This window comes from Saccostrea cucullata, unplaced genomic scaffold, assembly GCF_032062105.1.
Source record: "Saccostrea cucullata isolate Sc308-1 unplaced genomic scaffold, CSIRO_AGI_Scuc_v1 ctg4034, whole genome shotgun sequence".
Taxonomy (NCBI): domain Eukaryota; kingdom Metazoa; phylum Mollusca; class Bivalvia; order Ostreida; family Ostreidae; genus Saccostrea; species Saccostrea cuccullata.
The window spans coordinates 74,663-91,806 of record NW_026921858.1 but is presented as its reverse complement, the minus strand read 5'-3'; positions in this window follow the sequence as shown (position 1 = coordinate 91,806).

The window sequence follows — 17,144 nt, the reverse complement described above, 5'->3', positions numbered from 1 at the left end:
GGATGATTCCACATGAGTTTCATCTTTCCTGGCCCATTGGTTCTTGAGAAGAAGATTTTGAAGATTTTTCCTAGTATATATTCCTAAGTAAATCGTGGGTCGGCCATTTTGGCCCCACCCTAGCCAGGGGGTCCTGATTTGAACAAACTTGAATCTACACTACCTGAGGATGATTTCACATTAGTTCCATCTTTCCTGGCCCAGTGGTTCTTGAGAAGATTTTAAAAGATTTTTCCTATATATTCCTATGTAAAACTTTGATCACCCATTTTGGCCCCACCCTATCCCCGGGGGTCATGATTTGAATAAATTTGAATCTACACTACCTGATGATGATTCCACATGAGTTCCATCTTTCCTAGCCCAGTGGTTCTTAAGAAGAAGATTTTTTAAAAATGCCATTAATTTTTAATCTTTTTCATAATTATCTCCCCTTGGAAGAGGGGGTGGCCCTTCATTTGAACAAACTTGAATCCCCTTTATCTAAGGATACTTTGTGGCAAGGTTGGTTGAAATTGGTCCAGTGGTTCTTGAGAAGAAGAAGAATATGTGAAAAGTTTATGGCAATGATGACAACAATAACAACAACAACGACAGACAACGGACAAATTTTGATCAGAAAAGCCCACACGAGCCTTCGGCTTAGGTGAGCTAAAAAGAGATTCTTTTGTTTTTGATTCTTTAGCCATCTGGTTTTTCTTAACTTAATAATTACATGTAATAAAACTTTCTTTGAGGTTTCCATTTGACCAATTGAAAATGTATATAGACACTGACCTGATAGAGACTGTGGGTGTAGGACTTGCCCACAGGCTTTTTGTCTGGCCCCCGTCTCTACGACCCATATGGACACCTCATTATTTCCCTGGGTGGCTGAGATCAGCCAGGACTGCTTCTGGGGGTGCATGATCAACCTCCTTACTCGGCACCTGTCCATAGCAATATAAATATTCAACACCAAAAGAGTCCATAATTGTATAAAATTTTTAAAAAATATGAAAGTGATCAAAGATTTTAAAATTAATTCTTTCTGAATCAAAGGAATTCTCTGCCGTAAGAATACACAAATGGTTTTTCTCATATAACCTCCTAAATGCCTATTGTGACGTCATGAACTTGAGCATTTTCCTGTATTTTCTTAAAAAGTCAGAAATCTCAATTTTCAGTGGAATTTTCTTTCAAAGTCAAACTCTTGCACCGTCGCCAGGGAAGATTTTGAGATACTAAACTCAAAATTAAACTTAAAAATGTACCAAATTAATGACGTCATATTTTCAAGAAAGGCTCTTCTTCATGCCATATTCTTAAATGATTTATCATATTCATCTACTCAACTATTGTTGCCAATTTACTTTTTAAGAGCATTAAATTTTACGGGACAATAAAGCTTAAACTGTACCGTCTTGCTTTGCCTGTTACCCGAGCTTCCAGACTTCCTTATTAGAGCGAAGATCGTGTCCCACTAAGAACCCATTGTTTGTATATGATTTAACAGACTGGGCACCTGTAACAAGACAGAACCCTTGAGAACTCGATCATACACCAAGATCTCCTACACTCAACATTTGAACAAAAACTTTAAGACAACATTTAAACATTTTCCTTTGTTCTTCATAATTCTTTTCCCACTTTACACAATATACCGTATAAGTAGAATTTTTAGCAAGGATATAATTTTGGCATTATATGCGAGGGTGTTGAGAACGCTTTGTAATAACTTCTTAAGTGAGCATTGCAAAATCACTAAAATTACTTATCGCTAAAAATAAAATCTGCGTCTGGCTAAAATTTTCAATTATACGGTATAAAATTGCCTATTTCATCATACATGTACATATCTAAATAATCATGCATGTCAAGTTAAATATATCTGTACAATGCTGTACCTGTATTAAAGTGCGCGAGATCTTCTGTTTCCATAGTCATACTTGTACGCATTAATAGCTTTGTTCCAAGTGGCCTTTCCTGTATCTATCCTGTTAAAAAAAGCAAATCATGAAAAGAAACAATTCATATATTTCTAACTTCAATACATGTATATAAAAGACACTACTGGCTTGCAAATGTTGATTACCACCATGTCGGTGAATATGGCTAGAGAGAGCAGATCCAGGAGCTTCAACAGAAAACTAAACCTTTCACTTTCTCTCCTCATCAAACAAAGAAATAAACAGCACTTATACGTATCTATATTCAAGTATAAGTCAGATAATTTTAAAAAATCAAATATTTTTCTTTCATCTTAAATTTTTCTGATGATTTAAAGAAAAATTAGATATTCATAAAAAAATCAATGACATAAGGCAAAAAAAAAAGTTCTTGGTTCTCAGACCCTCCCTCATCTTTTCCAAGGGTGCCTCATTGACCCTTTTTATTGCTAAATCAATAAAATATAAACACCAAATCACCTCCCTCATCATTTTTTGAGGTTTTGTACAATGTAAAAAGCTGCCTCATCATGTTTTGGGGGCAATAAAAAAGGGAAAAAAAATGCCTCCCTTCTTCATCATATTTCTTGAAAAAAGAAAAGGCCTGCGAACCAAGTAATTAACTTTGCATGGCCTAATACAATCTATATCAAAGTAATTTTTTATTTTACCAGGTACAGAAGTATTCTTGAGGGTCTGTTTAGAGCAGTTAGCAACACTGTTTACCTCCAGTTTTTCAGAGTCCCATAATTTGACTGTACCATCATTGGAGGCCTTGGCAAAGAATACATGGTCTTGAGAAACTTGAATCCTGCTAATAGATAACATATTCTTTAATTATAATTTAAATGTACTAGTGTATAATAACAAATTATTTGGCTAATTAAGGCAGTTAAATCTCAATAAAGTCATTGCTGAATAGTATTACAAAGAGAAGATAAATGTTACTGCTTAGAAGAGTTATTCCCCTTGATGATGCACTTTTCTTTTTACAGTAAAACTCGGTTATAGCGAAGTCCCGGGGACCTGTGAATTTAATTCGCTATATATCCGTAATTCGTTATATCTGTATAACAAATTTGTATAAACAATATAGCGAATTCACACTGTGCATGTTTTCTTTCAAGTATTACTACCAACTATGTTAGTGAAGCAAATATAACAAAACATATCTTCAATAACTACATGTAAGGTTTTCTTATGAATTGAATTTTTTTTTTACAAATGCTATAGGAAATCGAGAAAGTTCTATTTATCATTTCTTTTCATAATCTTAGAAAGTTCATTATAAAAGATGTAAATTTCATTAGCCTATATTTAACCTCAATGGGACTCTAAATTAGTTCACTATTTCCGTGAATTTGCTATATCCATGTTAGTTAGTAACAAAAAATGTAGAGTGACACTATACAGCTACTCACCATGGTAACAGATTGGTCCTTTGGATTTGTCTTTTTAGAAGAACGACTAGAACCCCCCCCCCCCCCAAAAAAAAAAAAATCACTTACAACAATGAATATCATTTTCATTTTTTGGAAGCAAAATTTCTCCATGTATAGGGGCAAAAACTTATCTATTACAACTGTAGTAATTTTATGCAAACATTTTGAATTAAATTGTAACCCCTGTTCTCCAAATTTTAATGATCCAACTGAATTTTGCACATCTGATATCATCTTTCAACAGGAAAAAACTGTGTACAGTCAGTAGTATTTACGGTACACAAACCTGGAAGTACTTAGATCCACTCCCGGCTGTTTTGGATCTTTCTGTTTCAGTAATTCAGCATGTCTCCTGGTTATTGCTTTACCCGGGCCCACAATACAGAATCTACCGTGGGAATTATACCCTGACTCTTGTTGAGTCTCCACAGACCTTAACAGAAAATTAGAAATTATCTATCAAAATCTAAACCAATAGTGAAAGCTTCTCTGAATTTAGAATAGAGAAAACATAACAGTTTATGAACAAATTTTACTGTCAGAAATGGAGTTGAGAGCTTGCTTACCCTGCTCTGGATCTGTTTAATTTCATTATGTAATCTTTCATGGCCGGAAAACAAATGCAGCTCAGCATCTGAAATATTTAGAATATGAGTCTTAATATATCATACATGTATGAAAGGCAATAAATTATAAACTAAATTTTACTTACAAGAAGTTGATCTTCTTGTGATTCACTCATAACAAAGGTAGACAACTATTTTAAAAACCTACATAAGGATTCTCCTCCAGCAGTAAATAACTAAGACACATAGACCTTGATTAAGATGTGAGAGAAAATGTTATGCTTTTATTTTTTAAAACCTAATTGTTAATTTACTGAATACTGAATTACCTGGGTCATAGTCTCATCTAGCTCGGAGTAGATGATGAGATGATGCGATGCCCCTGCCGGCTGATGGACTTAATATAATATACTGCTTCTCGCTCAGAATATCAAACACTCAGTCAGGCTGGCTGACCCTCAGAATATCAAACACTTGATCCGGCTGACTGACCCTCAGAATATCAAACACTCGATCTGGCTGACTGACCCTCAGGATATCAAACACTCAATCCGGCTGACTGACCCTCAGGATATCAAACACTCGATCCGGCTGACTGACCCTCAGGATATCAAACACTCGATCCGGCTGACTGACCCTCAGAATATCAAACACTCGGTCCGGCTGACTGACCCTCAGAATATCAAACACTCGAACCAGCTGACTGACCCTCAGGATATCAAACACTCGAACCAGCTGACTGACCCTCAGAATATCAAACACTCGAACCAGCTGACTGACCCTCAGAATATCAAACACTCGATCCGGCTGACTGACCCTCAGAATATCAAACACTCAATCCGGCTGACTGACCCTCAGGATATCAAACACTCGATCCGGCTGACTGACCCTCAGAATATCAAACACTCGAACCAGCTGACTGACCCTCAGGATATCAAACACTCGAACCAGCTGACTGACCCTCAGGATATCAAACACTCGATCCGGCTGACTGACCCTCAGGATATCAAACACTCGATCCGGCTGACTGACCCTCAGAATATCAAACATTTGATCCGGCTGACTGACCCTCAGGATATCAAACACTCGATCCGGCTGACTGACCCTCAGAATATCAAACACTCAATCCGGCTGACTGACCCTCAGGATATCAAACACTCGATCCGGCTGACTGACCCTCAGGATATCAAACACTCGATCCGGCTGACTGACCCTCAGGATATCAAACAATCGATCCGGCTGACTGACCCTCAGAATATCAAACACTCGAACCAGCTGACTGACCCTCAGAATATCAAACACTCGAACCAGCTGACTGACCCTCAGGATATCAAACACTCAATCCGGCTGACTGACCCTCAGGATATCAAACACTCGATCCGGCTGACTGACCCTCAGAATATCAAACACTCGAACCAGCTGACTGACCCTCAGGATATCAAACACTCAATCCGGCTGACTGACCCTCAGGATATCAAACACTCGATCCGGCTGACTGACCCTCAGAATATCAAACACTCAGTCAGGCTGGCTGACCCGCAGGATGTAGTCAAAGACGTTCTGCAGGGCATTCAGCAGAAAAATCTGAAAGAAGCATAATGTGTAGTTATTTCATACTGCAATTTTGCTGGTTAAAAAATGAAAATGAAACTTTAAGAATTTTTCCTTTTGAATTTCCCACCACTAAAATCATGAATATTTATTATCTGGCACATTGCCTTGTATATATTCACATTCTGTTTCTGTTTGATGTCAGGAATAAGATTTATTCTTCCACGATTATTCAAAACATCAAAGAAAACCGCAAGACATTATTCTCCAATTAAATCACGAATGTCATAAAAAATTTATCAGATCAGAAACATGTATCAAATCTGAACAATTCAAATGCATGTATGGCTGCAGTAGAATGAAATACATGTTTAGACCGCATCGAAGTGTCAACATGTTGTCTTTTGCAGTATAAACACTGTAAATTGCATCAAGTTGCTGATGAATGTCAGTTTTTATAGCTTAGCGGGACTATTCCACAGACCTCCCTACACACAATTTTTTTTGTTATTGTATAATCGTTTTAACGTATCAATACATATTATGAACATATTGGTAATTTGTAAAAAGGCGCGCGCTATTTTTAATGTAACGAAAGCTCAAATCGTTTGCATTCTATATTCACAGCTAAGCTGAGTGAAACAAATTTTACAACTGATGTTAAATAAAACAGCGTAATCAAGACATGGTGATCTTATTTGTTTCTCTATAGAGGAAATGATTATCCTTAATTTAGCGTTTGTACCATACTTGGCAGAATAGAAATAAAGTCCATGTTGTCCTGAATGATGCCCGATAACCTCTGGGGTCGAGAAATATATGTTGTTCGAAAGATAAAAGCTGAGGCGCTAGCCAAGGCTTTTTTTATATTTCAAACATTTGGAGACCAAGGAGGTTATTCTGCAACATTCACGAAAACGCAGACTTTATTTCTAAAACAAACAAGTGTTTGACAAAAGCTTTTACAGAATGTTAGAATTTAATACTCACTTGATTCAAATAATTGAATAAGAAATGTTTACAAAAGTGAGCATAGTATTAGATTATTAAATTATTATATGAAATAAAATGTATGTACATGTAATTATTTGGTCACATTTTTTATAGCTTACTTACAGGGTGTGTCAAAAAAGGGATCAATTCATGTAAGAATTCCTGGAGCATGGATTTTTGAATGAGACCTAATTCTGTAACAGCCTGTAGAGCAACTTACGTCTTGTGTACCACAAATTCTTCTTGGTCACTCAATAGAAAATCAAGTTTATACTGTGAAATCATTATTTCAATTGGGGATTTAATTATCATTGTTTCTTTAAGATTTGACTGGCTATAATTATTATCACCTGATTTCCGTACCTGGTCAATAAGTGGCTTCAGAATAGAGCAGCTCTGCTACTGATATAGGCGGCCACACCCACAATGTTGTCAAAGAGGAGCCACGGAGATGCCAGTCAGTCTGAAAAAAAAACAAGAATGTAATGTATATATGTGTACATACCGTGTAATTTGGCATATTCAAATTTAAATGCACTCACTGGGTATGAGTTGTTGGTGTAATCATGAATTAGTGCTACACATGTCTGTGTCATATTTTGTATTTATAAAAGATTTCTTAGAGATACAGTAAAACTCGGTTATAACAAAGTCTAGGGGACCTCTGAAATTAATTCACTAATTTATCCCTTACTCATTATATCCGTATAAGGAATTAATTAAATTAATATAGCTGGGGGATCCATGACGGTGTGTTCCCATTTCGCTTTAATAGTGAAAAACAGGTAAGAAAACGTTAAAAAGAACTAAGGCAAAATTGGAATTTCAGTATTTCTAAATTTTATTACTTGGTTGATATAAAAAATTAAATGATATTTTTTTATTGAATTTAACAGATAACGGAAATTTATGAATAAAGTGATTGAAATAATACATGTAATAATAAAAATTTCTTTATGCTATATATATTTTATCGTCATCACCTTTATTCACCTGAGAGCTTACTAAGGCAAAATGGGAATGTTAAAGGACAAGATAGGGTAAGAACAGTATTTGGCCCCCGATTTGGAGTAACTTTCAGAATGATCCAACAGTTTATCCATGAAAACCTGTTTTCACCCCTGCCACATAATGAGTGTTGGTTTTAAGATTTAGGAAATACAGGGGTCACAGTGAGTCAGGAAATAGGTCATTTTTCGAAATTTCTCATTTTTATGCAATTTTTCATTAATTTTACAGCACATTTTCTTTTGGAAAACATAGAGCACACGCTTGCCTATATCTACTAAATTTATATATTTTATACACTGATATCAGATGCAGTATATATGTAAAAATCTCAGATAGGCAAGCGTGTGCTCTATGTTTTCCGAAGAGAAATGTATCCCAAATATGATGAAATTCCACCAGAATTGAGGAAATTCGGGAAAATGTCTTATTTCTGCACCCTCTAGTGGCTGCCATGTAGGCTTTGAATCAAAATCAGTGCTTGTCTTGAAGTAAGCATCATTTTAACTTCTTAACTACAAACTATCACAGTTTTACCAGTGTTCTGATTTTTATATCAAATAAGGGGCCAGATTCGGCTGCTACCCTATCTTGTCCTTTAACAGTTAAGGTGAGATGGGAACAAATCTCCATGATAACTTCGCTATATCCATGGATTCACAATATCCCTGTTCGTACTCAGCAACTTTTACTGTATTCATAAATTAGCTCATTATCGTCTGTTCCAAAGTCTCTAAAATATAAAGCCTGCTATTCTAAATACAGTATACAGGGAAATTTTTGCCCCTTCCACAGGTACCCTTATTTTGGGCAAAATCAAAGATTTCAGTGCAATTTCTTAAACAAAGCTAGAACCTGGGTGAATTCAAATTGGGGAAAAATTTGTTTGAAACTGTGAAAGGGGCAAAAATAACACTTGGTGAAAATAACCCTGTATACAGTACACATACAGTACAAGTACATCACTGATCAGAGAAAGTTAATTTCACATAGGACTTTAATTATTATTTATCTTACCTTGTCATCGAGGAATGTTATCATGTGAGACAGCAACACATCATTGGCTGAAAATTAAATACAGAAATTTTAAAACATTTCTAAAAATTCAAATCCACCATCCTAAACCACATTTACTCTACATGTATATCGGGCAAGAGAATGAGAATAAACTTCAAACAACTACCACAACTCAAGCATGTTTTAACTTTACATCCGTAAATCAGATTGTAGAATTAAATCTTGTTGAGAAAAGTATTTTTCAATGCCTGGTTTTGGTAAAGTGAGTACCTTTCTAGCTGCCAAGGAAGACACACAGCTTTGTGATTGCGTTCTCCAGTAGGGTCTGTTTAACACTGTTGTTTGGGTCACTCAGCAGGGTCATGACCTTCTGTTGTCTGGGTCACTCAGCAGGGTCACAACCTTCTGTTGTACGTGTTACTCAGCAGGGTCACGACCTTCTGTTGTCTGGGTCACTCAGCAGGGTCACGACCTTCTGTTGTCTGGGTCACTCAGCAGGGTCACGACCTTCTGTTGTATGGTCATCATGTAGAGACGGCAGCTCTATGTCATAATTTGCCTGTTTAAACAACAAGAGGCCAATGGGCCACATCACTCACCTGAGCAATGTGACTAGGAAAAAAGCATAAGTTAGTGTAATATTGAAAAGTTGAAACCCAATAGTGGTCCCAAACAATACTTAAAATTGAGAGCTACATTGGGTATGAATTAAACAAACTTGAATCTACACTAACTTAGGATGCTTGCATATTTCTTTGACTACCTGTGGTTTTATTGCCCTTTACATTTGAACTTTCATTGAGGCCCCACCCTACCCCAAGGGGTCATGATTCAAACAAAATTGAATCTACACTACCGAAGAATGCTTCCATATGAATAGGACTGATCATGGCTTTGCTGTTTTTGAAATAAAGATTTTTGAAGATTTTTTTTTACACGTATGTAAAACTTGGATTCCATGCCGTGGCTTATACCTATCCCCTGGGATTATGATTTGAACAAACTTGAATGTCCACTACATGAGGATACTTCCATAAAAATATGATCATTCATGCCTTTGCTATTCCAGAGAATGATTTTGAAAGAATTTTCCATGTCAAAATTGAATCCTCATGCTTCCCTATGAGTTTCTCTCTTTGCACAGTGGTTTTTGAGAAGAAGATTTTAAAAAAAAAATTCATATATTTCTATGTAAAATTTTGATTGGCCATTGGGGGAGGGGGGGGGGCACCTGCCTATTCTCATTAGAAAAACAAACTGCTCAGCTGAATAAAAAAGATCAATTTCTTATGTTTGCTTTCAAGTCATATATCATGAGAAATAAAATGTTTGAATTTATGTAGCTTGTCTTAAGTTGGTGTGTGTTATTTTCTCTCTCAACTTACTAATAACTTGAGAGGGGACAGTCTGCTCGGGGGAGTCAGTCAAAATTGAATCTCCACTACCTGAAGATGCTTCCCTATGAGTTTCATCTCTCCTGCACAGTGGTTTTTGAGAAGAAGATTTTAAAAAAAAAATTCTTATATATTTCTATGTAAAATTTTGATTGGCCATTGGGGGAGGGGGGGGGGGGCACCTTGGAAGCTTCTTTAAACTTTTATTTGCCCTTTTGCCACTTTTCAGTTAGAAAAACAACAGGACTTTCTACTCCAACGCATGCGCAATATGATTAACTTGAAAGATGAAGTTTGAAAAAATGTTATGGGTAAAAACACGTTACTTTGAAAATTCAGAGACATTTTTGTGTATGAAAACCTCTTTTAATCAGACAAAAATTGATTTTTAAAAAAAAAAAATCGAAGTACCTTAAAGAATTAAAAAATAAGGAATATAACTAGTTTTCCTTGTCATCTTTAACTGTTTTGAAAATTATTATTAGAATGTATTTTTGAACACATGATGTTTAATATTCAACACTTCAAAAACACTAAATGTTTAAAAATTAAACACTTAATAAACACTTAGAGTTTACTAAATAAACACCGTGAGTGTTTAAAATTTAAACATTTCATGTGTAATAAATAAACGTGTTCAACCTAAACACTTAAACGCTTAAACATGTTTATTCGATGCAACAGATAATAATTACTTAAACATGTTTATTGGTTAATTTTTAAACACTTCAACTTGTTTATTTTACAAAATAAATAAATACTTAAACGTGTTTATAAGTTTTCAACATTTTTATTTGAAACAAATATAAATCAGTACAAAGCACACTGTGGTTGATAATGAATATGTACATAAAGCTTTTTTTTTTTGATAAATGATTTAATGTTGATTGAGGGTTCAAACTTTATAAACAACTATATATTAAATAACACATTCACCAACAAATGGATTCATTATTTTTAATTTAGTTGAAAAAAAAAATAGAATTTATAAAAAAAAATACATTATTGCTTAATAAAATGAAATTTTTTTTTCTAGATCATCCTTAACATCTTTTTTTAAAAAAATAAAAGAAGCAAAATATAAATAGTTGTAAATCAAGCTTTCACTTGTTAACATAAAATTTAATTACTGATAAGTTTTTTTTTCTCCCTTCTCAGTCTGAAAAAAATGATGTAAAATGACATTTTTGCAAAAAAAAACTGCAAATATAATTTGTTGTCTGGGTACAGCGTACTAATATGTATGATTTCAATATGTTGAAGTATTTTCAAGTTTTATACTTTCACAAATATTATTTTTAACAAATGTCCTTTTGATTTAAAGGACTAATTTTTTGATAAACAAGAGCTGCATGTTTATCACTCACATAATATCCATATCATATTCTAACTGAGTTAAAAAGTCTATAGCTCCTCTGGTTGTGGGTAAAATTCAGGTTCTTCTACAACGGATGATGATCTCCAGTTTTCCATTCTCCAAAACTGTTTTCACCCCAAGTAGTTCTAGTGCATTCCTTCATATCCTGAAAGATGAATGGAAAAATAATCACTATGCAAATTCAGATAATTATCTGTAAAAAAATACATAAAGATAAAAAAAAATTATTTTTCTTCACGCCAATTTTAATTATATTATACATACTGAGAAACAATTTTGGAATAAAAATCTGCAATTCAAATACCTGTAAATCATACATGTACATGTATAAGCGTAAAATCTGTACACTAAAAAAATTAAATGTTCATGTACCTGTAGGAGCAGCCCAACAGCAAGAATTTAGAGAGAGGGGGGATACCTTGTCCCGAGGCATTTTCTAGAGTACATAAAGTTTCCTTAAAGAATACATGTACATGAAATTATTGTTGGTAGATGCACTAACTCAAGTTTTAAATATAGTTATTGGTCAAAGGCAAATACAAAGTCTCTCGCGAACGATGTCAATTTCTAGCAATGAATTATTCAGTAAGATATTAACAAAATATGTAGGCGTCTGCAGCTGTGGTAGTGTGGGTTGCATGTTAAGGAGCATAAATATTAGCATGATATGTATTGGATTATTATCATCATTTATCAAGAAAATGGTCTGTGTGTGTGTGGGGGGGGGGGGGGGGGGGGGGGGGCTTTTTCTTTTTTGTAAGCCCCTCTCAAGGTTAAGCATGATCTTTGTTTCAATCCCTTTCCGTTTTCTTCTCAGGATTCACAGTAACAGATGAATGTCCCTGCAAAAATCAGATATCAAGACTACATAAGCATTTTATATGTCTACCTCTGTGCATGGCCGGATTGCACAATATAAATTTGCATTTGATAAATGAAAAGCATTTTAGATCTCATAATGTATTCAACATTCTTTTTGAAAAGATTTTATGTAAAGAAATGTATAAATACCTCTTATATCCTGGCTAGATATGGTGTTTCTTGTCAGTATGTGCGTGATTCTGCATCTTCTGTGTTCAAATGGCATGTTATGACATAATCAACTGCGTCATTTTCTATCATAACGAATTAAACACTGGTGTTTAATTTGCAATTTCTATATAAATACCATGTGTTTAATTTATAAATATATATGGTTAAGAAATGAACACTCTTGTTAAACACCGGTGATTAAAATATTGATACAATTATAGAAAATATCATGATATTTGTTTCCATTTCTTCTTTAACAGTTTCTGAAAATTTTGAAATTTTGGCACAAAATTACTACCAATTAATGTTAATTGTGAATGCGTTTGGTATGATCTAAAGTCAACATATTCCCTTGCTATTCGTATTTTTTTCTGTGTCGATAAATATCTAATATTATATACATAAATTAAGACATTGTAAAAATGACAAATTCATACAGCATATACTAAGAACCAACACATAATTTATTTTTTGATTTGATGCATATGAACATTACGTGTTTAAGACGGATGATTAAACACCCTCCTTATTGAACACCAGTTTAAACATAAGTGTTTATATATAAAACGCTTGTGTTTTGTTTTTAAACCTACTATGTTTAATTGTAAAACACGACTGTTTAAAAATTAAACACAAGTTAAACATCATTTTTTACAGTGTACCCACTGACTCAGTTTAAAAAAATATTAGTCGGCAACTGCGAACAAAGATTTTTTTAAGCTTAGCCTAGTACACTGGTCTGTATGGACCTGCTGGGCCGATATTCTGGGCACTGCCCTGTACGTACCTGCTGGGCCCATACTTTGTGCACTGCTCTTTATGGACCTGCTAGGTCCATACTCTGGGCCCTGCCCTGTACATGTATGTACTGCCCTGTATGTACCTGTACATGTAGGCACTGCCCTGTATGTACCTGCTGGGCCCATACTCTGGACACTGCCCTGTATGTACCTGCTGGGCCCATACTCTGGACACTGCCCTGAATGTACCTGCTAAGCCCATACTCTGGACACTGCCCTGTATGGACCTGCTGGGCCCATACTCTGGACACTACACTGTATGGACGTGCTGGGCCTATACTCTGGACACTGCCCTGTATGTACCTGCTGGGCCCATACTCTGGACACTGCCCTGTATGTACCTGCTGGGCCCATACTCTGGTTACTGCGCTGTATGTTCCTGCTGGGTCCATACTCTGGACACTGCCCTGTATGTACCTGCTGGGCCCATACTCTGGTTACTGCGCTGTATGTACCTGCTGGGCCCATACTCTGGACACTGCCCTGTATATACCTGCTGGGCCCATACTCTGGACACTACCCTGTATGTACCTGCTGGGCCCATACTCTGGACACTGTCCTGAATGTACCTGCTGGGCCCATACTCTGGACACTGCCCTGTATATACCTGCTGGGCCCATACTCTAGACACTGCCCTGTATGTACCTGCTGGGCCCATACTCCGGACACTGCCCTGTATGTACCTGCTAGGCCCATACTCTGGACACTACCCTGTTATTTATTTATTTATTATTTATTTATTTTTAAAAAATAAAAGGTAGATAAATATATAGATATATATCTACACGACCATACAGAGGCCTGTCTTTCTGCATTTGTGTAGAAAGTTCAGAGATTTTTGAGGCTGGAACCACAAAGTGAAACAATAAGAATATTATATTCTAAGCACCAATGAATGATTTATCGTATTATGATTTATCAACAATATATAAACACAAAACACTGCCCTGTATGTACCTGCTGGGCCCATACTCTGAGCACTGCCCTGTATGGACCTGCTGGGCCCATACTCTGGACACTGCCCTGTATGTACCTGCTGGGCCCATACTCTGGACACAGCCCTGTATGTACCTGCTTGGCCCATACTCTGGACACTGCCTTGTATGGACCTACTAGGTCCATACTCTGGACACTGCCCTGTATGTACCTGCTGGGCCCATACTCTGGACACTGCCCTGTATGTACACTGTAAAAAATGATGTTTAACTTGTGTTTTGTTTTTAAACCTACTATGTTTAATTGTAAAACACGACTGTTTAAAAATTAAACACAAGTTAAACATCATTTTTTACAGTGTACCCACTGACTCAGTTTAAAAAAATATTAGTCGGCAACTGCGAACAAAGATTTTTTTAAGCTTAGCCTAGTACACTGGTCTGTATGGACCTGCTGGGCCGATATTCTGGGCACTGCCCTGTACGTACCTGCTGGGCCCATACTTTGTGCACTGCTCTTTATGGACCTGCTAGGTCCATACTCTGGGCCCTGCCCTGTACATGTATGTACCTGCTGGGCCCAAACTCTGGGCACTGCCCTGTATGGACCTGCTAGGCCCATACTCTGGACACAGCCCTGTATGTACCTGCTTGGCCCATACTCTGGACACTGCCTTGTATGGACCTGCTAGGTCCATACTCTGGACACTGCCCTGTATGTACCTGCTGGGCCCATACTCTGGACACTGCCCTGTATGTACCTGCTAGGCCCATACTCTGGACACTGTTCTGTATGTACCTGCTAGGCCCATATTCTGGACACTGCCCTGTATGTACCTTCTGGGCCCATACTCTGGACACTGCCCTGTATGTACCTGCTGGGCCCATACTCTGGACAATGCCCTGTATGTACCTGCTGGGCCCATACTCTGGACACTGCCCTGTATGTACCTGATGGGCCCATACTCTGGACACTACCCTGTATGTACCTGCTAGGCCCATACTCTTGACACTGCCCTGTATGTACCTGCTAGGCCCATACTCTTGACACTGCCCTGTATGTACCTGCTAGGCACATACTCTGGACACTGTCCGGTATGTACCTGCTAGGCCCATACTCTTGACACTGCCCTGTATGTACCTGCTAGGCACATACTCTGGACACTGTCCTGTATGTACCTGCTATGCCCATATTCTGGACACTGCCTAGTATGGACCTGCTGGACTTATTTCATTTCAGCATTTGTATATAAAATTTAAATCATAATAAAACTATGGTTATCGAATGTATGTTTTGAAATATTTGCAAATATAACGCAAGTATGGTAGTAATATTTGAGGGAAAACATGCTTTTAGCAAATTCGCTATATATTGTTATATGAATTTCTTATATGGATATTACGAATTACAAATATAACAAATTAAATTCACAGGTCCCTGGCAGGACTTCGCTATAACCGAGTTTTACTGTAGATAACTATTAAATTAAATTCAGTTATAAAAGGAGAGGAGAAAATGTATGGCTGGACAAGGAATTGAATCCAGGATCTCAGTATCACTAGTCAGGTACTCTACCATTATTCAGGTTGATATCCATTACACGCGTACACAGTACTTATATATATGCCTATTAATCTATATCTCATTTACATTGTACTTGTACAGTGTATTATTTCTGTCCAGAATTAGTCTATGATTGTCAAAGATTTGCACAAATAGAACAATAAAAAGGTGTTCTGACAGTTTACTTTAAATTTATAAATAAAATTAAAAAGGGTAACTGATTCTTCGTGTTAATATTGCATCTTTTTCTGTCCATAGTTACACATAATTTTTTCGAACACTTTAAAACAGAACATTATGAATATAGCTTACCTACTTTTTCGTGTCACTATTAGAAGTGTTTGTCTAATATTATGGGGCAGGGCCCAATGTACAACTGCCGACTGGCTTCTTTGAGGTTGTTTGATTTGACGCCAATATGAAACTAATATTTTTTCAATCTTGAACCCGATGCAAATTGACATAAAAAGTGAAAACAGCACATGAACAGGTTTTTTAAATTCAAATGAGACAATTTGAAAAGAAGATGATCTTGTGAAACACTGATTCAGTTGATGAAAGCTCTATATAGACCAAGATTAAAGTTTTCAAATATATTTCAAACTCTAAGATCAAGAACCCCTCCCCCCCCCCCCCCCCAGTTAAAAGTTATGGCGATCAGGGTTTTCAGTTTTTCATTTCTTAGTAGATCATACTCTTAGTTCTTAATTCAAACAACTTAATTACTTTAAAATTATTGGTACCAAAGGAAAGTTCTCAAAAGGAATACATATGATTCATGTGCAAGCACAGACACCTGACGTTACTTATTTTTTTTTTCTTTCAATAAAAAATAAGATCTATACCCCCTACCTAATAATTAATGTGTGAAAGCATCAATTAAATGTTCTATCTAGAGCAATTTATGTTATGTAATAGCATAAAGTTATAGATAAGATGTAGCTGTAGATCTGTAGCGTTATGGTTTTATATATTTGTCTTTGGCCATAACGCTACAGATCCTGTAATGCAAAAAAGGTGCATGCAATTTACGGCGCAATATGTTTTGCGCGCTTTGGGGGAAATTACCCACTTTCAAGCATTGGTCAATCAACCGCCTTTTACTCCCTAATTCTAGACACATCCTGTAGCCAATATGTATATTTTATACACCTCCCAACCCTTTATACTCGTCTCTACAAGTGATAAACTCGCCTGATTAAAATTATTTGTATTGCAGAAAATTCACTTCTAACGACTTTATTGCCTGAAGAGACAAATATAAATGGTTGAAAGGTGGACAAAAAAAAAGACAAATGAAATATATAAAAAAATCCCATTTCGAGGGGGGGTAGCCAACTTTTTCTTCAGATTTGTTGCTTCGTTAAAAAGCTAGATCTGAAAGGTGGGGGGGGGGGGGGCTTGCCCCCTGTGACTACGCCTAAGAAGGATATGGAAATAAAGAACAGTATTCAATCTCAACGTCCATTAAACAAATATACAAAATAAGAGCAGAGCAAACAAAAGGCAAATATATAAAATAAGAAACGCTATCTG